Here is a 26,367-nt window from a genome sequence, read left to right on the forward strand (position 1 = left end):
CCAGAAATGGCTTGAAGTTTGTATGGACATTAACGGTCTTGGCAGGAAGGGTACATAATGGTGCTGCTAATTGTTCTGTTTTTTTTTTTTGTTTTTTTTTGCTGCCTTATAGAAAATTGTACCGTTTTTAAATAACCATGACCTTACGATTCCTAAAATGTACATGTTTCCTGTGTCGGGAAGGGTGAGTGTAGTTGAAGGAGATGAAGCCATAGTAATACCTGAAAGGAATTGCTTTTTACTATGAAATTAGAATGCCAATAAATCATAGTCCTCTTTTTGTAACACATATTTCATTAAAGTAAATGTATATTTGCTGTGATGGTATGGGTTGGACCAGGGTTGCCTACCCTCCCGGAATGGCCGGGAGGGTCCCGAAAATCTGTTCACCCTCCCGGCCCCTCCGGAAAGTGGGCAACCCTCCCGGATTCTTGGGAACCCCCGCTCCTCCTTCCTGATTGCGGCTTCCCCGCCCCTGACCGCTGCATTTAAATAACCTTATCTGCCAATCTCAGGGGAGGGGGCAGGGCTAAGTGTCATAATCGCGTCATTTATCCCCGCCCCTTTCGCGGAGATCAGCAAACACGGTCACTTTCCTTCATGGGGGCGGGGCTTAATGGCGTCCCACTTAAGCCCCGCCCCCTGAACTCCTGCTGAAAGTCTCCTCTCCGGGCTTCTCCCGGAGAGGAGCTTTCAAAAGTCGGCAACCCTGGGTGGGACATGTTCGACAGTCAAAATGTTAACACTGAGCATGGGGACAGGGGGCCTTCTTTTAGTCCACTTTAGAGCAGGCATGTTCAAACTATGGCCCTCCAGCTGTTGCAAAACTACAAGTACCATCATGCCTTGCCACAGTTTTGCAATTAGGGAATGCTATTACTATGACAAGGCATGCTGGGATGTGTAGTTTCACAACAGCTGGAGGGCTACAGTTTGGACATGCCTGCTCTAGAGGCAAGTTCCTTCTCAGATGGACAAAACCATGTGCACTGCTGGGGGGCAGATGTAACAGGTGCAGATATAATTCGATTTGGGTAGTTATTTTGTTTCGGTGCAGGGAAAATACTGACTGCTTTATTTCTACACTGCCATATAGATCTCACTTTGAAGAAAAACCCCACCCAAATCTAATTCTCTCTGCACATGTTATATCTGCCCCGCCTGCAGTGCACATGGTTTTGTCCATTTGAGAAGGAATTTGCCTCTAAAGACCCCCATACATTAGGCCGACTTGTCCTAAAGACAATCCGGCTAATATTGGCCCCAACTTCGCCTGAGCTCCCCCGGCAGCTCCTGATAAGATTTGGCACTTGATGTACCATTTTTAACATGTGATAAATTGGATCGATTTATCACATGTAATTCCGGGGGAGCTGCAGGAGAGAAGGGTCGGGGGGGGGGGGAGCTTGCAGGCGGGGTGGCGGCAGGGTCCTGGTCCTTGGCGGGGGCAGGGTCCGGGTCTTTGGTGGGGAGCGGGGACCAGAGACTGCAGAGCAGGGTCAGGTCCAGCTGCAGGAGGGGTAGTGAGCTAGTGGCAGAAGAGGGAGTGGGGACCCTGATCCCCCTGGCGGGAGAATAGTAAGAGAAATCCTATTCAAAAGACTGGATGGCTGCTGATTGGCTGAGCTCACAGCGAATCAGCGGCCTCCCAGTCTTTTGAATAGGATGTTTCCTCTTTTCTTTCTCGCCGCGGCGAACTGAGAGCAGAGTCCAGGGTAGCGGTGAGCGGGAGAATAGAAAACATCCTATTCAAAAGACTAGGCGGCCGCTGAATGGCTGAGAGCTCAGCCAATCAGCGGCCGCCCAGTCTTTTGAATAGGATTTTTTTTCTATTCTCCATCGCTTGCCACGGGGACCGGATTCTGCTCTGCGGTCCCCGCTCCCTCTTCTGCTCACTACCCCTCCTGCAGCTGGACCGCACCATGCTCTGCGGTCTCTGGTCCTCACTCCCCCGGACCTGCTCCCATAAGATTTATCTTATGTGTAGACCATCCGACATCCGTATCTGATCCGATGCCCACGGGACTGCGTATCGGATCAGATCTGATGTCATACCCTATGCGATTTGGGCAATTTCACCCGATTTCTTGGCCTGATCCTCCAGAATCGGTTGAAATCCGGTCCATATCGAGTAGTGTATAGGGGCCTTAAGAGTGAACTAGAATAAGGCCCAGTGTGAGGTCCATATCTGCATTACTACTTCACCCTGATTGTCAACGTTTTAATTGTGGAACTCGCATAATGGGAGATGTGCTCAACTTTGAAGAGTGAATAAAATGTAGAGAGATAAAGAACCAGCCATTCGGCTTCTAACTGTATATTTGGAAAATGACAGGAGCTGATTGGTTGGTAGTTTATATCTCTCCCCTTTATCACTCTCTAAGGCTTAGTACATCTACCTCATACTGTATAAGATGGGTTTGGTATAGCGGGTCGATGGTCAGTATACCGACATCGGAATCCTGACTGCGGGTACTCCGACATGGGGGTGGGGGGGGGTGGCGACGAGGGCGAAAAGCCTCTGTAAGTCCAAATCCCCACTGACTGGTATTAAACAGTCATGTTTCTGATGTCAGTATACTGACCGCCTGAATCTCGACTGTCAGGAGGTCATCCAGCACCCATATAAGGTGGGCTTCAGGAGAATCATGGAGGTGCACACTACTGGAGAATAGAAAAGTCTGTATTAATGTGCATCTCTAGGTAGTGAACATTTTTCCTTTGTACTCTGTTAGTAGCAGTTATTAAAGACCATACATCATAAAACCTTATGGGGGATATCCAATTATCTCCAAAGCAGTTTCATTCCTTAAATGGTTGGATATCGCGATTTATGACTGATGGTCATTTTCTTGTGATCCAGTTATAGGCTGTTTTTAATGGCTTTAAACGAACCTGCTATCAGGCGAAAACTCAAGGGATCAGGGTTAGGGATTATTGCAGGTCTGACAGTTGCTCTTTGGCTGAGGCAGGCATAGCAGAATCCCGATAACTGCGGGTATTGGAGTTACGGACTGCGTCATCAGGACTAATTGGATTGCCCCTGGCGAACCAATTACCTGTTGTCCATGACCTCCCTATAGTGTTTTTTTTTTCTTTATTTAAATTGGTTCTCTGCTTTTTGTTCCAGTTTCATGTGACATCCAAGCACACGCTCAGGACTTGGAGAGTCACACCAATTACATGAGTGCGTAAGTGCTGTTGTACAGTATGCTGAGATAAGAAACTTTGCTTAGTCATCTTCTGAAGTTTGTCACTCACTTGTCATAGTTCCACCCATGATAAAAACAAGGATCTGTCTCACTTTTAGGCAGAGAAACATATACAGTATAACAGGCTTCATGGTAGAGTTCAGTACATGCCACAGAAAATGACACTGGCAGAACAAGGAGTACATTTGTACTCCTCATATATCCAGCCTCTCAGTATGTCATGCAGTATGAGATGCTTAGGCCCCTTTCACACACTCCGGCTCCTGCGGGGCGGCGAAACCCCGCACGGCCAGGAAGCGGACACAGCAGTTTACAATAGTAGGCATGGCCACAGACCGGCAGCCGTTCCTTCCAGTCGTGACATCCGTCTGCAACCGGGCGGCAGGGGCCGTGGCTGTTCCGTGTGAATGGACACAATCGTGTCCATTATTAACTACTGTGCACGGCATGGCTTTTGGCCGGAGCATGTGAAAGAAGCTTTAGTGTGAATGAGCATCCGTGTCCTGTGTGCAACTCTGCTAATGTCGCATCTTTTTTTTTTTCTTTCCTGTCAAAAAATGTGTGACTACACTAGAACGCACTAGGAGACTGCGCTGATTAATTCGATATGATACTTTTATATTATTTGACTGAGTCTATACAGAACTTGTATTGGGGAATAATGCTGCGGCTGCTATATTTAGGTATATTCAATGCTTTTTAGTGAGCTGTGACGGCGAGCTAAGACTTTATGGCAATTTCTGACACAATTGGGTCTATACACTAAAGGGGCCCACACACGGGGAGATTTTCTGAGCATTATGAGCAATGCTAGATGGCTCAGCAAGTTTGCTCAGCACAGAGCGATGTGTCTGCAATGGGTACTGAGTGATGTGTCAGGGCCAGTGTTCTCCATTGAGAATACTGGCTCTGATCGTTTAATATCCAGCATGCTGGATATTAATCATCAGGCGATAGGGACACGCGTCAATTTGTCTATGGTGTACGCACAATATCGGGCGTCCGTGACCAGTGTCAGACATGGGCAGTGTTGGGTAGTGTGAATGTAGCTTTAAGAGCTGGTTGATTGGTCCTTTATTTCCATCAACTTTATTTAACTCCAAATCATAAGAGCGTATGTACTAAGCCTTAAGGCCCATACACACTGGTCGATTTTGAGCTGGAAGTAGCTCACCTAGTGTTTTGAGCTACTTTCAGCTAAAAAAATACCCCAGTGTGTATGCCTGCATCATCACCGGCAACCACCGTTCATGTTTTACCATCCGAGTGAACCACTTTCCATTGGCCCTTGTTCAGATCTAATCGCAGTACAAATTTGTTTGGAAAATGTGCAAAACCATGTGCACTGCAGGTGGGGCAGATGTAACATGTGCAGAGAGAGAATTTGGGTGGGGTGTGTTGAAACTGAAATCTAAATTGCAGTGTAAAAATAATGCAGCCAGTATTTACCCTGCAAAGAAACAAAATAATTCACACAAATCTAACTGTCTCTGCACATGTTACATCTGCCCCACCTGCAGTGCACATGGTTTTGCCCATTTTCCAAACAAATTTGTACTGCAATCAGATCTGAAAAAAGGCCATTGTGAAAATCGCTGGGATGGAGGAAACACTCCCGGCCAGTGTATGAGGCTTTAAGTTTAGAGAATGATAAAGTAGAGCGAAACTACCAACCAACCAGCTCCTGTCATTTTTCAAACAGAGGGAGGGATATACCAAGGGAAAACATTTTTGCAGGTTTACCGCATTTTCAAATGTACTAATACCCGGCCACCCTGTCTTTGCCGGCAAGGGTAATGCCACCTTTGGGTGGCGATATTCTATAGAAGACTATGAGCTTCTATCACTGACCTCTGCAGCTGTTGCCGCCCCCACCCTCCCCCTTGCTTATCTCCCTCCAGGACCCGGAAGGTAAACTCCTCCCCCTAGCAACGCAGCCGGACATCCTTCCGGCTGCAGGGGGAGGAGGTGCCAGGGACAGCCTGCTTAGGCCTCCCGGCATGAGGGGAGAAAGAGGCGCCCAGGGATGTGACTGAGACCCCCCGCACATCACATCAAAGGTATTGTGGGGGGCCTATGTCACCGCACTGCGATGCTAGCCGCATATGTTAATACATATGCGCCAGCATCGCTGCGGTCAGGCGGCGAGGGGTGGCGATGTGTTTTAATACATCCCACCCATAGTCTGTAACTTGGCAGGTAGCTAACTGGCCAGTACTTTTATCTTTCTCCACTTTATCACTTGTACAGTACATAAACTCCAGTATATTCCATCAGTTGTCATATGTATCTTTCTGTAGAACAGTTGTGCTGTGCGGCTCCTGCACTATTCCAGCATGGATAGACTTTATGCTGGTGCAAACAGCTCTAGGCTAAGGGCCAACTCCCTTATCACGTGAGTTTATATTGATATTTTCATTATTGTCATATACTTTTTGTTCTATAATTAATTATTTAACCTTGCGCACATTGTTTTCCTTTAAAGTGGGGCTACATTGAGTATGTATTGGAACTATTTTCTGTGCATAGTTTTACCATATTAGTACATCTACCTCTAAAAGACTTCCACAGAAAGCTAGGCCTCTCATAATTTGCAAACTGAAATTTCACAGAAATAGTAGATTTTTGGGTACTCTTTACTTAGTTGGGCGCCCATCGTGGGGATCGCGGGCATCACGGCCAGTACATTAACGGCCGCGACGCGATGCCCGCGATCCCCACGATTTCACATAGGGTACAATGTTAAATTTAGTGCTGGCCGCGATTTTACATTCAATGCTTCAATGGCCGCGATTTGGCCATAGGAATCAATGTTAAATGCCCAAATAGTTAAATTGTGCCCAAATAGGCACAATTAACACTTAAATGTCCCCCCAAATTTGTAACGCCACCCCACGATCCACGCCAACCCGAAGCGCGGCGAGCGCAGCGAGCCCTCGAGGGGCGGCGGTACGCGTCCTCCGACCTTTTCATACCCCCACTATCCACGTCGGCGTGGAGTTGAGAATAGAATAGTGTGGCGAGCGCAGCGAGCCACCGAGCCCGAAGCGTGGCGAGCGCACGCGGATACCTGTGAAGCCCGCGTAGGGCCACGTTTACCTGTGAAGGTATCCGCGTCCCCTCGCGGGGCTCGCTGCGCTCGCCGCGCTTCGGGCTCGGTGGCTCGCTGCGCTCGCCACACTATTCTATTCTCAACTCCACGCCGACGTGGATAGTGGGGGTATGAAAAGGTCAGAGGACGCGTACCGCCGCCCCTCGCGGGCTCGCTGCGCTCGCCACGCTTCGGGTTGGCGTGGATCGTGGGGTGGCGTTACAAATTTGGGGGGACATTTAAGTGTTAATTGTGCCTATTTGGGCTCTGTGGCCCATTTAACATTGATTCCTATGGCCAAATCGCGGCCATTGAAGCATTGAATGTGAAATCGCGGGCAGCACTAAATTTAACATTGAACCCTATGGGGGATCGCGGGCATCGCGTCGCGGCCGTTAATGTACTGACCACGATGCCCGCGATCCCCACGATTTATTTACCCGCGACGCCCGCGATGGAGATCGTGGGCGCCCAACTAAGTAAAGAGTACCGATTTTTGTCTCCCAGCTTCCTCGCAAGACATATTTTGTAAAAGTAATCTGTATACTGTACTTTACCAATTGTGGGCTCTTTTTTATTTATTTATTTTTTATTTAAAGTCTGCTTTGTCAGTGCATAAAACATAGCTACAATAAAAATAAGAGAATAGCAAACAGCATCTGTGATCAAAAAGGAAAAACAAAAACAAATATACAAACAAGTTGTATATTATATGTATAATAAGGAAGTCAACTTTAGAGCATATAAAATAATGACCATAACTGCAACACAATGGCAGATAGGGCAGGTGCGAACACAGAATGAGGGAGGAATAGTTTATAAAGATAGAGGTAAAAGGGCCTACACACGGGGTGATTTCAGGGCATTTTCTAAGCAATCTCAATAGGGGGGGGAATGTGGTAAAAATCCCGTTATCAGGCTTTTTACCGCATTGTGGGATTCTCTAAAACCTACCGCAACTCACCGTGTCACTCCGTGTGTAGGCCCCTGAAGGTGTGTTCGTAGGGTGGGATCAGACAACCAGACAGTGTTCTCCACCTCTGCCAGTAAATAAGGGAAAGAAAAATCTCTTTATACTTAAATTAAAAGAGTTTTTTTGTGGTTGATTGTCCTTTGCTCCCATACATTAGCATATTTTTATTTCCACCAGATAGGTTGGACAGAGAAATCATTAGGTGTATACCCAGCTTAATTTCATTGTGTAGCATTTTGGCATTTATCTTATAACAAAATTAAAGGGAACTCTGTATTTTTTTCCCTCCTTTCGACATCTACATGACTTCTCTGGTGCTGCACCTTTGCTATTTTCCTCTCCTTCAAACTGTCCTAACTTTTGTAAAAAAAAAAATGGATGATCACCGCTTCCCATTATGCAACAGAGTCACCAAAGAGAAATGACGTCCTTCTGTTGTGGTCATGTATATTTTAGGTTAAATCGTACCTACAGTATAGTCTGCTTCAGGAAATGTTGTATCTGTGCTCTGTATAAAACTGCAGGTGACTCCACCTTCAGGCGATAGGGTTATCTGTACCTGGAAATGGGGAACAAAATGCTTTTGATTCGAACTAAACTGGGTTAAACTAGTGTATTGGTCGCTTACAGTACAGTATATGCTCTTTATTTTAACCCCAGGCCTCAGTGATGCAAAGAAAACCTCACAGAATTGCAGGGTTTTCCCCATTGCTAAATAATGGTATCAGTAAATTCTATATTGCCATAGGGCCAAGGAAAAGAGACCCCTTAGTCTGGTTTGTGAGGTATCATGCAATAAAAGCTTGGGTTTTCAACCTCAACTATGGGGGTTATTCTGGTTGAGTCTTCCAAACCCTGCCCGGTGAATGCCAGGCCGCCTGCCTGCCCCCCCTCCCCTCCCTCCCTCGCAGCACTTAGCCACTTTTCCATAGCACATTTAACCGTGGTTATTCCTGGACCGCCCTCATTCACTTTTTTTTATTGAACACACCATGTAAACATTCACAGTGCAGGGTGGACAATGTATGTGATCCAGTAGGCCAATTACTTCTTCAAGAGCTAATTGGAGTCAGGAGTCAGCCAACCTGGAGTCCAATCAATGAAACGAGATTAGAGGTGTTGGTTTAAGCTGCCCTGCCCTAAAAAAAACACACCCATTTTGAGTTTGCTATTGTCAAGAAGCATTGCCTGACGTGAACCATGCCTCGCACAAAAGAGATCTCAGAAGACCTACGATTAAGAATTGTTGACTTGCATATAGCTGGAAATGGGATGCAGTCAAAATCCCGACAGAGTTAAAATCCCAAATGGGTCATAATACCGACAAGGTCAAAATCCCGACATTTAAAATCCCGACAAGGACAAAATCCCGACATTTAAAATCCCGACAAGGTCAAAATACCGATATATAGAATGTACAGGTGAAACAGTCAACATGACTTTGTGTCGCGAGGTCGACATGTTTTTTTTTCACAGTTTTTTGACCTGACATGTGCCGACATGCGGTATTTCATGCCCTACCATCCACTAGGGCGTGGTGGGAGAATAAAATAGTGTGCCGAACGCAGCGAGGCACCGTGCCCGAAGCATCGCGAGCGAATGTGTCGACATTCGGGTAAAAGAACAGTGAAAAAAAACTTGTCGACCTGTCGACACAGTCATGTTGACGGTTTCACCTGTAAATTCTATATGTCGGGATTTTGTCCTTGTTGGTATTATGACCCATTCGGGATTTTGACCCTGTTGGGATTTTGACCGTCGGGATTTCATACCGAATCCCTGGAAATGGTTACAAAAGCATCTCTCAAAGCCTTGATGTTTATCAGTCCACGGTAAGACAAATTGTCTATAAATGTAGATGTAGAAAGTTCAGCACTGTTGCTAAATGCTCAATGAGGTGAAGAAGAATCCGAGAGTGTCAGCTAAAGACTTCCAGAAATCTCTGGAACATGCGAAAATGTTTGTTGATGAATCTACGATTTTTAAATACTAAACAAGAATGGAGTTCATGAGAGGACACCACTGAGGAAGCCTTTGCTGTCCACCAAAAACATTGCTGCACGTTTGAAGTCTGCAAAAGCTTTTATGAAAATTGGTTAATTTGTATTCAAACTGACTCAGCGCTGCTTTTTATGCTCATGTGCACTCCACATTTGCAGATAAAATTGTTTCTGTTTTTTTGAGGTCTGACTACCCTTACCAGCAGAAGCTGCTGCTATTCGGTGGCTCCTCATACCAAAAACTCAAATTGTATACTAGGTTACTCGGTTGATTGATGTTCCACAGCACTACTGGTAAAATATTCTGTGTACAGATGAAACCAAAGTTGAGTTGTTTGGAAGGAACACCCAACACTACTGTATATGTGTAGGAAAAAAAGGCCCAGCACAAACCTCATCCCAACTGTGAAGTATGGCAGAGGGGGCATCATGGTTTGGGGCTGTTTTACTACCTCAGAGCCTGGACAGATTGCTATCATCAATGGAACAATGAATTCCCAATGGAAAAATGAATTCCCAAGTTTTATATAGAGATTTTGCAGGATAACTTAAGGCCACCTGTCCACCAATTGATGCTCAACAGAAGTTGGGTGATGCAACATGACAACGACCCAAAGCACAGAAGTAGATCAACAACAGAAGAAAATTCCGGAGTGGCTCAGTCAGAGTCCTGACCTCAACCTGATTGAGATGCTGTGGCACCAGACATCCCAAGAATATTGCTGAACTGAAACAGTTTTGTAAAGAGGAATGGTCCAAAATTCCTCCTGATTGTTATGCAGTGATATCCATCTATAGGAAATGTTTGGTTGAGGTATTGCTGCCAAAGGAGGGTCAACCAGTTATTAAATCCAAGGGTTTACATACTTTGTCCACCGTGCACTGTGAATGTTTACATGGTGTGTTCAATGAGCACATATAATTGTTTGTGTGGTATTTGTTTAAGCAGACTGTGTTTGTCTATTGTTGTGAAATAGATGAAGATCAGAACACATTTTATGACCAATTTATGCAGAAATCCAGGTAATTCTATTTTGGATACCTTTTTTTGCAATTATGTTTAATTCTCCATAATTCTTCAAGACCCAAAATATTCAGCTTCTTTTCAGAGTAGATGGTCCTATTAAAAATGCAAAGATCAGACTATTAGGTTTATTTTGACCTGATCGCAAAGCACATTTTTTCGCAAATGGACAAAACCATGTTGCACTTCATGTGGCGCAAATGTAACATGTGCAGTCAGGTGATCTGGTTATTGGTTGTGGCCTAGTCAAACAGGGATACTCCTAGATGCCCCTGACATAGGGCAGGTTGTACTTAGGGAAGAATGTGTTAAAACCTCCCCTTTTCTGGGTTTTTACCGCATTTTCAAATGTACTAAGACCCGGCCTCCCCGTCTTCGCCAGGCAGGGTATCGCCATCCAAAGGTGGCCTATGGGCTTCTATCGCCACCTGCCGCAGACGCCGACCCCACTAGTCCCGTCCCATCCTCCATCAAACTCCTCCTCCCCCTAGCTGCACACCACATCACCGGTATCGTGGGGGACCTCCGTCACCACATTGTGATGCTAGTCGCATATGCGCTAGCATCACTGCGAGGGGCGGCAATGTATTTTAATACATTCAGCCCATAATTCTTTACAAGAAGGCTTACAAAGAACAGTATTTAGGCCAGGAATAAAATAAAGCTAGACATTCAGAAGATAACAAATTAACATAAAACACGTACATTGTTTCCTCTGGAGCTGCATGTAAAATGACTTGCATCTGGAAGTATTATCATCGTCACCAGGTATCCTTCATCACTGTTGCTATCGCAGTGCTCCAGGACTGTTTATGTATCACAGCCCAGTGTACTGCGCAACATTCATTTGCTAGCTAGTTCTTTACACAATATAGTATTACACAACATTGTATTTTCTTTTGATGGATCTTGAATCTGTGAATGTGGTTTCAGTGAAGGTAGCAGCTTCTCCACATGAAGTCAATGAAAGCCATGGAATAGTCAGCACATGTTGACTATATAATTGTCTTTATTTGTGCAAGTAACCACGCAGAAAGAAAACCTGTAGATATTTTTATGGGTTTTCTATAAGCACTTGATCTTGTTTATGAAGATGGGTAATTCTAGAAATGACACACACTCCCAACTATCCTTACACAGGCCCCAACTATCCTTACGTTACATTACTACATTTTTGTTTAGTCATTGTTATTATATACACTGCATACAGTTATATTCTTATATTCTCATGGTGATGTTACAAGAGGAAATGCTTTAGCTGACTGCAGCTGAGATATCAGCACTTTCCTTACCTCATATACATATGTGCTGCTTTCGTTTTCGTCAGCAAAAGGGGGAATGATTTCAGCAGTAAATGCGGATTAGTGTGCATGAAGATTTACCTCCCTAGCAAGATGGATTACGGTCGCCACTATTAAGGTTGACATGCATTGGGTCGACCACTGAAGGTCAACATGGCTAAGGTCGACACAAGCATTAGGTTGGCAATGGGAAGTCAAAGTCGAAATGAGTTTTTCACTTTTTTTGTGCCGACAGATGTTATTTCATGTTTGAATGACCCATACTCCGCAGAACAGTACGGTCACACTTACCCCATTTGTCAAGCTCATTATGTGAGAAAATTGAGATGCATAGTTCAATTGTGATTCGTCCTCCTAGTACAAGTATGCCAAACAGAATTAGTTCTCATACACATCTTGTATATTCATAATGGCATTCCCAGATGGAAACTCAAGATAAAGTTGACCAAGGCCGAACTCTGCCTTTACTTATAGAATGTTTCTCAAAAATCTTTGAGAGCGCTTTCATACTTTGCTATTCATGTGGACTCTGATTGGGAACGGTTAGGCATGGCAATGGGATGCAGTACACTAATATGGGGTCCATTTGCTGAAATCTTGATCTTGACCTAGAACAGCTTTTAAACCCACCATGTCAACATTTATATGCGTTTGACCTTTTTCATACTTGCCTACTTTTGAAAACTAGTTTCAGGGACATCATAGTTGGTAGCAGAATTTTGCACAGCGCCCCAATGAGGGGGACGTGTAATGCTCCACCCAAAGTGCGTGTCTAGTTCCATATATGAAGAGATTGTGAACGTGGCACCTAGAAGCGTGGCTGTGTACTGCTACATCTGAGAGGAATCTTTTAAAATGACTTATATACAAATGTAGATGAGCCCCAAAGCAGTTAGTAGAAGCTACTATACTTGGTAAAGTGCTGGGAAATGGTGCTGATGATTCAGCGTAAATGTATCTATCTCTCATTCCTTTTTTACCCCAAAAAGGTAACCGTGTAATGTGGGCTAGGTGACATAAGGGAGATTGCTAGACTAATGAGGGAGAGAGGGAGATTGCTGCTACAGTATGTTAAGGAGTCTCCTGCAGAATGCAGGAGGGTAGGCAACTCTAACTTTTTTGCTTGTGTAGACCTTTTCTCAATGTGTACCTTGTGCTTTTTGGGCTGACCTTTCTTATTGCTGACCCTATTATGCTTGCAAAGATTGTCTTCCTGGCTTTGTATACTGTTTGGATGTGTGGACACCATTAACCACTTTGGTGGTATGCCTGAAAATTTTCTGGACTGCGTTGCCAGCTGCTACTGATATATAGTTGTGTGCCAGTGGTGCCTTCTGGGTTGCACGATCTGGCAGCACCCCCTCACCCCATCGATCACACGCCGAGGGCCGCAGTTGCCCACTGACGATCGTTCCCTGACGCCAAACACCCTAATGTCCAAGCTCCTCAAACGCGTGACTGAGGCATGGAACCAGCGGAAGCCCCAGGTGGAGCAGATGCAGCCACAGGGAACAAGCGGCAGCCCCTTCAGTGGTGAGTATTTCTGGGGCAGAACAAATCTGCCCTGGGAAGATTGTGTTTCCCCCCCTAAAACCTCACCCCTAAAGGGGTTAATAGGCACATGCCTGAAATATGGAGAGATAGCCATGCAGAGTGGTGTGTGTTGTATTGTTCGGTTCTTTATGTAATCCTTAGCTTTAATCTTCTATTTCCCTTTTAGCTTGTGTATAGCAATATAATTGATGCGAGTCCTGCCTAACAATCTGGGAGCAAAACAGTCACATTTGTTAAAATGAGCATAGAAGAACCATTTTATTTGTGTAGTGTTCTCGTTAAAAGAATTACAGAATTTCAGAGTTACAGAATACTTAAAAAAATGTAATGTTTTCTGATTTCCTTATTTAACCTTGTGGGATGACATTTTTATGCCATATGTTTGGCCTGTCTGCAGACTGATGATTCACCTTTCTGCTGTAACCACAGAATCTATCCTGGTGACTCGTTTTGTTAGTAATGGTGTGCTGCGCCTTTATATTCATTTTATGTTTCCATTACCTTGGGCAACATAAGATATAAAAAAGGGATGGCGTCTCGCATGGCGCTGCAGCACCACAGCGCGCCAGCACACTTCAGGTACTCCGCAGCAGCGCAGGTCCCACAGAGTGGGGGTAGAAGGGGAACCACAGATGCCAGCAGTGTTCCACCAGCAGGGGAGGGTGAGGTGGGCAGACTCAGTGGCCTGGAAGCACACACATTTGGCGGTATTCAATGAGGCTGATTCGCCAGGTTTTTATGGCGATTTTGTGCTATAAGGCGAATTTCTGACTAAAACGGTGATTCACCCTATTCAATGACCAGATGGCGAATACATTTCAAGGTTTTTTTCGCCAAGATTCACCGAGTAGCAATCGCTATCTTTTTATGGTGAAGTGGAAGGTGAACTTTTAAAATAAAGTGTTTTGTTTTTTACAATTGGTGTCAAAAAATCTGGAATTTTATTCTGAGGAGGGGCATGCTATTTTTATTCATGTGCTGTAAGCACATGAATATATATTTAATTTAAAAAGAAATATATATTTTTTTTTACACAGACCAGCCAGCAGGGGGCCGGAGCCGAGCCGCTCATTAGATATTCATATATTCACTTCACCCGATCATTACATATTCATGATCGGGTGTAGTGAATATACCCAGTCCCCTGCTGGCACCCCCGGGGGACAGCCTGTGCTGCCTGGCTCCCGGGGAGCCCACCTCCTCCCCACAAACGTTCTGGGGCAGGCAGGGAGACTTCCATCTCCCTGCCTGCCACCGTCCTCAGGCTCCCTGCGGCATTCGCTGGTCAGGGGCAGCGAGCCCCTGACTCGTTGAATACCGGAGCCGGCGAGGCTCCGGAACACGGCGACCAGTGGCGAATGTGCAGCGAATCCTAAACAGGATTCGCTGCACATCGCCAAAATCCACATTGAATACCGCCCATTGTAGTGACTGTCAGCTGTCACTTTCAGCTGCAGGGAGCGTTGCCGGTGTGCAGACATCAGATTGCAGCTGTTGGCTGCGGTGAGTCAGTGGGCTGTGTCGTGCTGTCTCTTGTGGTGGGTCCTCCTGTGCTGCTAGTCTTCCTGCTCCAGCGCGGCCAGCCTCTGACCATTATCTGTGCTGCTATCTATTTTGCTGTTGGTGTGTACTACTACTGGCTCTGGCATCTTTACCACTTTCCTCCGGTTTACCCAATCCTCCCCCCATCAATCCTCTCCCCCTCTCATTTGTCTCCTAGGCTTATACTTGAGTCAATAAGTTTTCCCAGTTTTTTGGGGGGTTAAATTAGGTGCCTCAGCTTATACTCGGGTCGACTTATACTCGAGTATATACGGTAGTCTAAATCAGTGGTCTCCAACCTTTTTGGGCCGTGAGCTACTCGCGACAAAATAAAACCGCCTGAAGAGCTACTAAAAAAATAAAATAAATATGCATAACAACCAAAAAATGCATTATTTTCTTTGCATAAGTTGGTAGGTGGTACAATTGTTATACCAGTATAATTAAAATCCGTGACGAAAGCAGGTATCAGTCCTTTCCCATTGATCTCTGACTTGTGCTGGTGGCTTGGAAGTCCCACTGGCATTGGAATGAATGGTGTTTATTGCAGAAGCCGGAATGTAGTTGGAAGAGACTGGGTGGATGGACTGCACTTGAATGGCCTTCAATTGGGTTCCCCAGCCAATGGTTAAAAGTAGGCTGGATCTAGGCTACCTGCGAAGCTGCAATTCCTTAAGACTGGTCTGGACTCTCCAAATGTTGTAAGTTGAGGTAGGTGTCTATCAGGGTCCTTACACATTTCACTACTTCAATAGCTTTATCACCGCCTTTGATATATATTTTTTTGTGATACCAATCTCTGTAGTATGACTGCCATGCAGAGTAAAGTAGGTACTTGATGCTTTTGTGGATATCTCACTGTAATTTTAATATCAGCAGACATATCACACCAAAATACCATGGGGGTTATTCTAGTTCACTCTTTCTGACAAAATCCTTCTTAGATGGACAAAACCATGTGCACTGCAGGTGGGGCAGATGTTACTTGTGCTGAGAGAATTAGATTTGGGTGGGGTTTTACTTCAAAGTGAAATCTATATTGCAGTGTAAAAATAAAGCAGCCAGTATTTACCCTGCACAGAAACAAAATAACTCACCCAAATCTAATTCTCACTGCACATGTTACATCTGCCCCCCCTGCAGTGCACATGGTTTTGTCCATCTGAGAAGGATTTTGTCAGAGTGAACTAGAATAATCCCCCATGTACGGTATGTGGCTAAATATCTTAACTGTCATTTCTCTTGGCCCCCTATGAAATTACATCTGAAAGCATATTGTAAGTCAGACTCCTGTGAGAACAACTGATTTATTAATTGGAGGTCATCCAACTTCTTGCCTGCATAATGATTAATTTGATAAATAATCCTTAAAATATGATTCTTATTGTAAAGATTTATGCTTTTAAGTTCTAGCTGTACATTGTAGCAGAGATAAAGGTTATTAAATCACAGCTAGCTGATTCAGCCACTGTGTTTTTTGCATTGAGGTCGGAGTTCCACATTTAGGAGATTCATGTTTGTACAGTAACTGCACTTGCAGACTTTTTTTTTTTTAAAACATGCTCTCATGGAACCATTGTAGCTTTGTCTAAATAAACCAATTATATTGTGAATGGGGCTTAAAGGTTTTCTGTACAGCATGGCGAAAAGGCTTTAATCCCAGCTTGATTATTTGCACTGGGGGGAATCTGTTAATGTTCCAGTACTTAACATAGCCTAAAGGCCCCCATACACTAGGCCAACTTGTCGGACTAAGGACAAGTCAGACCTGATTTTCCTGGCAGCTCCCTTGGAAGGCTCACATACAATTTGGCACTTGATGATCCATTTATAACCTGCGATACATTGCATGTGATTTATCGTAATGTAAAGGACTCTCGGGGTGCTGCTGTCGGGAAACCGGCTGCGGTAGCAGCGGGGAAATTTTTTAAAAAAAATGGCTCTCTCAGACAATTACCAGCCAGTCATTCATTTGAAAAGGCGTTTTGAAATCTCCTACCTGCCCGCCGTACTGCAGCCTCTCTCTCTGCTGCTGGCGAAGGGTTTGCAGGGTCTCGTTAGCGCAAGGCAACTCTCCTGCCCTGTGCTTCCCTGCTCTGCAGAATATAGGTGTTGCACTGCTGGCACACACCTAAACACCGTATTGGATGCATTCATGTACCATCTTATGAGCACTGGTACCAATAGCATGGACCCCTTACGCGTTTCTCTGCCTCACAGCATAGGCGGCTTCCCCAGAGATGCTGTGAGGTGGAGAAACGCATAAGGAGTCCATGCTATTGGTACCAGTGTTCAACTGCTAACCCTGTGGTGAATACTCTGAGGGCGGATCCAGATCAGGCAGGAATTGCAGTGCTAACTAAGCCGGGAGCTGTTTAACCCTTTCATCACCACCTGGGTGGCCCCTCGTTCATACTTTTAATTATCTGTTGTACATCAAGCAACAATTACCGAATGCAGCAGGAGTGGTAACTATACCAGCATCACATGTAGTGTAAATCATACTGTGTTTCTGTAGGGCTTGCGATGCACTCCCCACTAACATGGTTTTGCATAGAAAAGTATGTGCAGGCAATACTTTTTGTACTAAATTGCATCACTGTTGTTGCATATTGTATACATGTGAACTAATGCAGTTCAAATGGCATACAATTAAAATCACATAGCATTGCATAGCAAAATGGCATAGCTTTGTATAGCACTGAAGTTCAAATGGTACAGCACCATTGTATAGTTCAAATCACACCTACAACGGGATTGATACAAAATCCTGGCGGTCGGAATCCCAGCGTTCAAAATCCCGCCGCCGAAACCCCGACAAGGGGGAGACGTGGGTGCCCCCCCCCCCCTTGCAAGCTCGCTGCACTCACCACGTAGTGTGCACGGTGGCTCGCTACGCTTGGCACACTGATTTATTCTCCCTCTATCGGTGTCGTGGACACCCACAGAGGGAGAAAGTGTTGGGATTTCGGCGTCGGGATTTGGAACGCCGGGTTTCCAACCGCCGGGATTATAACTGCATCCCCCTACAACACATTGCACCGTGTATAGGCACTTTAACTCTCAGTTCATGCGCTAACCTATGGGACATTATGTGGCTAAATATTAGCGTTAGATCAATATAACTCAGCAATCAACTTCACTAACTGGCTTTATACCATCAGCTATGTTTACCTTTTTATTTTTTTTATTGGTAATTGATGTGATTTATTTTGACGGCCAGTCACACTGTCTATTCATTTTTTATTGCAAATAGATTTTTATTGTTTTTAGGTATAGCAAACACAGTATAAATCCATTGTAAGATTGGCAATTGTAGAGCAGTACAATAGCTTAATGGAGTATGCAAAAACTGGTACGGGGGAGAGGGAAAAAAAGAAAGGAGAAGAAATGGGTATCGGAAGGAGGGAGGGGTATTCCGGTTCGTAAATGTAGTTTATCAGTAGTTAAGATAAAAAGTATAGTCGTGTTCGAGGGTCTTCGTCCACTTTCGACAGGGAGGGTCAGCGGGAGAGTAAGCGTGGGGGGGGTGGGGGGGGGCGAGCGGTAACCCGGCCGTTAGAAAAAGGGGGGGGGGGGAGGGGACACCAAGAGGGTTAGGGTGTTATTGCTTCTTTGTAGGTCTTGGTGTCCTTAAAGAGCAGCCAGCGGGACCATGTATTCCTGAACTGGGCGTGTCTGTCCTCAGCTGAGGATAGGATGTCTTCCATGTCCATGTAAGAGTCTATTTTTTTGAACCAGTCCTTTGTTGTTGGAGGAGAGGAGGAGCGCCATCTCACCGGGATAACCGATTTAGCAGCATTGTTCAGGTGGCATAACAGGGAGTTTTTGTATCTCGATATGGGGGCTGGCGAGAGGTGGAATAACCAGAATAGTTGGTCAGTGGGGATCTGGTCTCCCAGGATAATCGCAGACAATCTGAAAATCTCCGACCAAAAAGGTAGGATAAGAGGGCACTGCCACCATATGTGCAGTGGATTTCCTGGGGCCCCGGAGCAGCGCCAGCAGATATTGGGAGCTCCAGTGCCCATTTTGGAGAGGGTGTCTGGGCATCTGTACCAGCGAGATATTAATTTGTATTGTGTTTCGCGAACTCCCACATTGGTGGAACATGCGTGAGCCAGGCATAAAATCTTTTCCCAGTTGGCGTCACCTATCTCCTCTCCTAGTTCTCGGTCCCAGGCTACCGTAAAGTGGGGAGGTTTGAGGCTGGTATCTGCCAGGATAAGATTATATAGTGTGGAGATGGTGTGTTGTGGGGGGTCTTATTGGCGCAAAGGAGTTCAAAGGGTGATGGGGGGCTGGTTAGCGTGTTGGAGGGACCGAGAGAGTGGAGATAGTGACGGACCTGTAGGTACCGCCAGTATTCCACATCTGGTAAGTTCCATTCAGCTTTAACTTCATCAAAAGACAGAAAACGGCCCGCGCTCACCAACTGTCCTACTCGGAAGAGTCCTCCATCTAACCAACGGCTGAAGGCCGACAGATCTGTACCAGGAGGAAAGCAGCTAAGTGCAAGAAAGGACCTATGTGGGGAGGTCTTTGAGGAAATGGAGGGGAATTTCCTAAGGGATTTCCATGTTTGCATGGTGGGCCCTATAGTGGGATGGCTTGAGCCAGGTAAGGAGGGGAGCCATGGGGCTATGTATACCGGGGTGCGTAGTTCCTGCTGCTCGATCCGAACCCATTGTTTTGTCGTATCTCTTCTCGACCATTCAATGATCCTAGTTAGTAGCGAGGCCTGATAGTATCCTTGGATATATGGGAGTCTTAAGCCTCCCCTAGATGTTGATCTATGTAGGAGATCTAATCTCAGACGCGGACGTTTTCCTGCCCAGACAAAATCACGTATTATGGCCTGTATATCTTTAAACCAATGTTGGGGGATCTTAATGGGGAGGGTCTGGAGGAGGTATAAGATCCTGGGGAGGAAGTTCATCTTCAGGATCCCCAATCTACCAAACCATGAAAAAGGTCGAGCTCTCCACGAACACAAGTCGTGCCGCAGTTTCGTAAGGAGGGGTGTGAAGTTAGCTTCAAAGAGTCGGGAGGGGCATCTAGTGATGACTACGCCTAGGTATTTTAATTGGGAGTCATGCCAGGTGAAGGGAAACGCTGATTTAAGACTGGAGATAATACTAGGGGAAGTGGAAATATTTAGCGCAATTGACTTTGTGTAATTAATTTTAAAGTTGGAAAGGGCCCCAAAGAGACGAAACTCCTCCATTAAGTTAGGGAGGGAGATGATCGGAGATGTGAGTGTAGCGAGTAGGTCGTCAGCAAATAGGGCTAGTTTATATTCCTGGTCAAGGAGGGTGAAGCCAGAAATATCTGGGTTCGCTCTTATAGAGAGGGCTAGGGCCTCCATGCAGAGAATAAATATTAGTGGTGAAAGGGGGCAACCCTGGCGAGTGCCGTTCCTAATATTAAAGGAAGTGGATAAAGAGCCGTTGACCTTGATCTTGGCTGATGGAGTACGATAGAGGGAGAGAATGTGTTGGGAGAAAGTGGGGCCTAATCCCATGTGCTGAAGGATACCTGTCATGAAGCTCCAGTCGATCCTGTCAAACGCTTTTTCGGCATCGGTAGTCTATTCATTTTTTAAGTATTAATAATTGTTGTTCTAACAGTCTTGTCTTTTTCAGTGTTTTTATTTCCTGTTTTGTGGAGTACCCACACGCAACTGCTCCTTGACTAACAAGCCTAATTAAGTCATATTTAATTTGTTTTTAATTAATTCATCCATTATCTGGTTTGCTCAACACACTGTGGACCGTAAGCGCATAGCCACTCCCCCTAGGCCTGGTACAGATGTCCCCATTAGTATTTTTTAACCCAAAAAAAGGGGACATTCTCGAAACTATGGTTTTCGTAATAATTTGGATAAGGGATACTCCACCTGTATACAGCTTGAATCAACTTACCAGCATGCATTTGGTGTACTACTGATAATATTTACTATAATAGGATGAATAAGTGCAGTTTAAACATTTGTTGCTAACTACTGCTATACAGTTACGTTTTATTGCAAAAATAATATTGTTTGATATATACATTTTCTTATTAAAATGTAAAGGTTATCCAATCTTTTATTATTTATATGGTACTTATGTAGTATCTGGGTGTCCGATTTAGAAATCGGATCGGATCGCATGCGACCAAATCGTATGCGATGCGATGGTCAAGATTTTTCCATAGGATTCAATGTTAAAATGGTCTGAGTCCATTTTAACATAGAATTCAATGGGAAAAAGGGGTCCTTTTCCTTTCCCCACTATCCAAGTGGGCATGGAGTTGGATATAAACCTGTGGCGAGCATAGCGAGCCCCGCGAGGGGACACAGAATACTTTTTAAGAAATATGCGTCCCCTCGCGGGGCTCGCTTCGCTCGCCACGCTTCGGGCTCGGTGGCTCGCTGCGCTCGCCACACTATATAATATCAACTCTATGCCTACTTGGATAGTGGGGAAATGAACAGGACCTTCTTAACATTGAATCCTATGCAAAATCGCATCGCATCGCATCTGATTGTATGCCTTAAGGGAAGGCATACAATCACAAAATCGGCAGCCCAGATACTACATAAGTACCATTTATATTTATTCAACTTTTTTAGCACTGCTATTTCCCAATATTTTCAGGATGCGTGGGGCACTCATCATTAACTATATTTTGTGTCCACACTAGATGAGATTGTTATAGAGCATGTTCAGCAGGGCCCTTCTGAGCGATATATTTTACTATTTCGTCTGGTGCGTATGGGGCTTAAGCAGTGCCTCGCAGTAAAGATAAAAGTTATTGACATTACAGCCGTCTGAGGCAGCACAATCCACATTTATCAGATTCACACCAAACTGATCATCTTGGAAAGAGGGACTCCACAACCCCTTTTAACAGTGTTGCCCCATGTCCAGTGCATCCCTAAATGGTAAATACAGTGCTATCTGTAGGGATGCCATCACAAATTGTGGGTTGAGGACTGACAAAATAAGCAGGGCCCCTGGGGGTCAAGCTTTACATCATTTTAGTGGAGCGACAGTGGGGGGAGGGGAATGAATTGGTGCATAAACCATTTTTTTGCTTTAAATTGTCAAAGTTTGTTCTATAGGGGTGGGTGGTATTAGAACATGTCATTCTAACACATAAAACATGATACCTCAGCCCTGCCGCAGCCACCGCAGTATGAAACACAAATACCCTAATGCATACTGGGAGGCTCCCGGATTTTACAGGAGCCTCCCGCTGCCCTGCAAGCCGGCTCTATCCTCCCCTTTTTTGGGACCCCCTCCCTAGAGAGACAGACTGCGCATGCGCGCATCACAGCCGGCCACCGCGAGTAATGGTGGCCGAGCTGAGAGGTAGTCACTCTAGTGCGGCTGATCAGCGGGAGTAGGAGAGAGTAATGCTGGGTACACACCAGGACGACTAGGGCCCGATCCCCACAATCTAGATCCAATTCCGATCAATTGGATGTAGATTGTGTGCTGATTGGGCCCTTTTCTGACCTGGTGTGGACCAATACCGATCCGATCCGATGCGCGGTCCCGCGGGTCGGTCGGTCGTTATTGAGATCCTACCTGCTGCAGGTAGGATCTCAATGACGACCATACAGCCGGGTGCGGGTCGGCATCGGATCGGACCCGCTCACGGTGCACATCGTGAGCGGGTCGTGCCCCCCCGCGTCATCGTGAGCGGGTCGGACGAGACATTGACGGCCCGCTCACGATGTGCATCGTGTGCGGGTCGTCCTGGTGTGTACCCCGCATTAGACTGACAGCAGCCAGGGCTCTGCACGGCTGAGCCTGGCCCCGCCCACCACACTCAGAGCAGCAGCCAGGCTCCGTGTATCAGGAGCAAGCCCTGCTCCTGCCTCTTCCTTCCTGCTCCTATGTCTGCCTTCGGAGAGCTCAGCTGCCTGCTCCATTTCACTGCCGGATCCCTGCACTTCCACAGGAGGGAGAACACAGCCAGGTGAGAGCTGTATCTCCTGGGGCAAAGGGTGGGCTGTATAAAAGGTGTGTGTGTGTGTGTGTGTGTTATTTAGGAGTTGGCTGTGTGTAATTTAAAACAGAGGTTTTAATGGCTTTAATATGATTTTTTTTTGGGGGGGGGGGGGGTGCATAATGTATTACTGTGTAATGGTGTGGTGTGTGTGTGATGTAATAGCAGTGTGTGTGTGTGTGTGTGTGCTGGTTGTAATATGGGGTGCTGTGTCTAATTGAATATTATGTGTGTTATGTGGCATTGTGTGTATGGGGGAGCTGTGTGTAATGCAGGGCTAGACAAACCCCGGGGCCAAGTCGCCATGGTGACCAGACCCTGCTGGTGACCAGATTTGCCAGGCATCTGATCACGCTGGGCAGAGTGGTGGTTTGTGTTAATGCAATAGCCGGGTAGAGTGGGGGACAATCCACCTGATTCCACCTGGCTCCGGCTGTGTCAGATCAAGTCCGCAGTGTGGAGATGGCTTGCGACCAATCGGAGCTCGCGCTTCGGGAGCCAAGCAGGAGCTACAGTGGTGGCTCCTGACTGGCTGTCGGACCACAAGCTCCAATTGGCCCTAAAGTTTTGAAATAGCCATGACACGGACCTGATCTAATACAGCCGGAGCCAGGTGGATTGTCCCCTACTCTGCCCAGCTTTTGTCATTACCGCGCATTGTAACGGTGGGGAGGGAGAGAGAGGGAAGAGGAGGAGGGGTAATCCCTCATGGCAAATAGCATGTTACCCCTGGCAAAGAGTATGCAACCCCTGGCAAAGAGCATGTTACCCCTGGCATCAAGCAAGTGGTATAATATGTAATGGGTGTGTAGCATGTATAATAGGCATTGCGGTGTAAATTTTTCCGTGCCTTCGGTTTTTTACTTGTTTAGTTCCCACACTTTCATCCTGGCTCCTACATTTTTCAACATTTAAGGGGTTTTTGTTCACCTGATAGAGGTGAACCAAAGAAAGAAAAAAAGCTTTGTGGGCGCACTCTTATTGTATGTAAATATGATGTTAATTTAAAATTTAACTTTTATTATGATCCTTATAAAATAAAGTAAAAAGAGCCGTTACAAGGAATGGAAGGACAGAAAGAATAGTTAGAACAAGGTCTATAGTTAGATTTATATAAAATGTAGTGTGATAGCACTAGTAGCTTTTTCACACATTAATCTCCATTCAGCGCATTAGTTCCTTGATCATCATTGGTATGTATACACAATGTGATTATAGGCGAAATTGAATGGTTTGTATCCCTCAATTGGAAGGCTGGAATTGCCTTAGGGGGATATCGGTTGCCCCAGCGACAGAGTTTATTGGTATTTGTAGCTTGTATTGCTCATACAGTAGGCGTATCCAGTGCAATCTATTTGGGGAATATACTTGTCCAATTTAAGGGCACTTGCCCTCAAACAAAATGGCGCATACTGAAGAAGCCTAAAACGGCGAAAACACGTGTTCTAACGGACCCCAGCTACAGCAGCAGCAGCGATCCAGTGCCCACCATCCCCCCCACCAGTTTTGGACACCCCAGCCCCTCACCACGGGCCCCTGAGGTCCATCTACATCCAAACGCCAGGACCCGGCGTTTAAGGTATTGGTGTCCCCTGCCTGCACTTAGCGGCAGAGTGACACCCCTTTTCTATCTAACTAACGCACTAATTCAGTGTCAATGTCTCTAGTACGTTAGCTCATGTGTTAGTCGGACAAAAAATAAAAGTACTGCCAGCACCTCCGGCAACAGCGCTGGGTTACAGTGCTCTTCTCCGATCTGCAGCAAAAGCACAATTTCAGTGCTAAAATATCCAGGACACTAAACCTGTAACATCAATAACTGCAATGCACCACTGATAATAACGTTGGGTCACAGTGCTTTTTTCTCCTGCAGCAGCAGCTCCAAATGGAATAACTTTATTTGCCAGGGGATAATATTGTTGAGTGGCTGATATACTCTATTACCTGAATACAGGTTAATAATATTCTTCTCACTGCCCAAATACTGGTGATCATTAAATTGTGACTATACCACCTAGATTGTGATTTAAGTCCTGCATAAAACAAAAATTTAATTCCTATATCCACTCACCTCTCTCTGCTCCTCACCTAATTTCTTTTTCTTCCCCCCCCCCCTTTTCTCCCCCCCCCCCACCTAATTCCTTCTTCTTCTTTCTTGTACTTCTCGCTCTGTAATTTTACTGTATATAAATATATATTTTTTTCATTTCTTTTTTTCATTTCTTCACTTTATTCCCTTTCATAAATTTTTGCATTTTTGCCTATTTCTTCATTTACGATTATATTTCCAAAGGTACACACGGCTCCCAATAAACGGTAAATCTCTGTTGCCACATACAGTTGCCATTTGCCAAATACTGACCTCCGTGGATCTCTTTGTAAACAATATGGTATGAAATTGGCTATAAATGCTCTAATTGCAGTTAACCAGGCAATTGCTGAATGGGAATTTAGTCCTAATTATACCACCATACCTCACTGGAACTGCCCAAAACTTCCCGAACTTGGAAGCAAAGCAGTGAAGGGCCAGTTCAGTATTTTGGTGGGAGACCCCTGAAGAATCACTGGTGTGGTATCCAAAAATTGGACAAGTATATTCCCCAAATAGATTGCACTGGATACGCCTACTGTATGAGCAATACAAGCTACAAATACCAATAAACTCTGTCGCTGGGGCAACCGATATCCCCCTAAGGCAATTCCAGCCTTCCAATTGAGGGATACAAACCATTCAATTTCGCCTATAATCACATTGTGTATACATACCAATGATGATCAAGGAACTAATGCGCTGAATGGAGATTAATGTGTGAAAAAGCTACTAGTGCTATCACACTACATTTTATATAAATCTAACTATAGACCTTGTTCTAACTATTCTTTCTGTCCTTCCATTCCTTGTAACGGCTCTTGTTACTTTATTTTATAAGGATCATAATAAAAGTTAAATTTTAAATTAACATCATATTTACATACAATAAGAGTGCGCCCACAAAGCTTTTTTCTTTCTTTGGTTCACCTCTATCAGGTGAACAAAAACCCCTTATTCAGTTACAATACTGAATTTTGGGGCGCACCACCAATCAATGACTAGCAGAATTTACTATGGATAGTCCTTCATATTGGTTCTTTAATTAATAGCATAATTTTCAGTCTGTGCGGGTTCTACCCCACCCCCCTTACCATTTTTCAACATTTGCCAAGCCCTGGTGTAATGTAATAGCATGTATGTACTGGGTGTAATATGGGGGAATGTGTGTAATGTAATATAGTGGTGTGTACTGACTACAATATGAGGGGAGGGTTGTGGGGTAGATGTGTGTAATGCATACTTATATATGTATAGGCAGCAAAAGAGGCAGAAGTTGTCTTTCACATGTGTAGTGCAGTGTGACAAGGAAGCAACATCCGTAACTGAATCAGGCCCAAAGTGGTCCAGAGTTTTCTTCTGCCACTGCACGAAAACCCCATAGTGGCCATAGGTTAAGTTAGACATGCCCTCTGGGCGGAGCATGACACGTTGCGTTCTTTTAGCAGCTCAAATCTCCCTGAAATTAGTTTTCAAAAGTAGGCAAGTATGCCCTAATGGCAGCTCTACCTCAACCATCTCTCTCAAACACCTGTACCAAACTCAGTCCCTGCCATCTTCTCTCAAACCTGAGGCAGCTA

The 26,367-nt window shown here is 45.3% G+C and overlaps 1 protein-coding gene across 6 annotated transcripts in view; it reads left to right on the plus strand.

Moving 5' to 3' along the window:
• Nucleotides 1-26,367, plus strand: part of ARHGAP10 (Rho GTPase activating protein 10) — a 286,142-nt gene that overhangs the window by 63,552 nt on the left and 196,223 nt on the right. The window contains exons 1-2 of one of the 6 annotated variants that reach the window (XM_083171365.1): nt 5,168-5,272; nt 5,513-5,607. The exons of the other annotated variants lie outside the window; for them this stretch is intronic. The gene's annotated coding sequence lies outside the window, so the exon portion shown is untranslated. Of the gene's footprint in view, nt 1-5,167; nt 5,273-5,512; nt 5,608-26,367 lie in introns of those variants that run through there. 6 annotated transcript variants of the gene reach the window in all.

This window comes from Crinia signifera, chromosome 1 (genome assembly GCF_055691185.1).
Source record: "Crinia signifera chromosome 1, ASM5569118v1, whole genome shotgun sequence".
Taxonomy (NCBI): domain Eukaryota; kingdom Metazoa; phylum Chordata; class Amphibia; order Anura; family Myobatrachidae; genus Crinia; species Crinia signifera.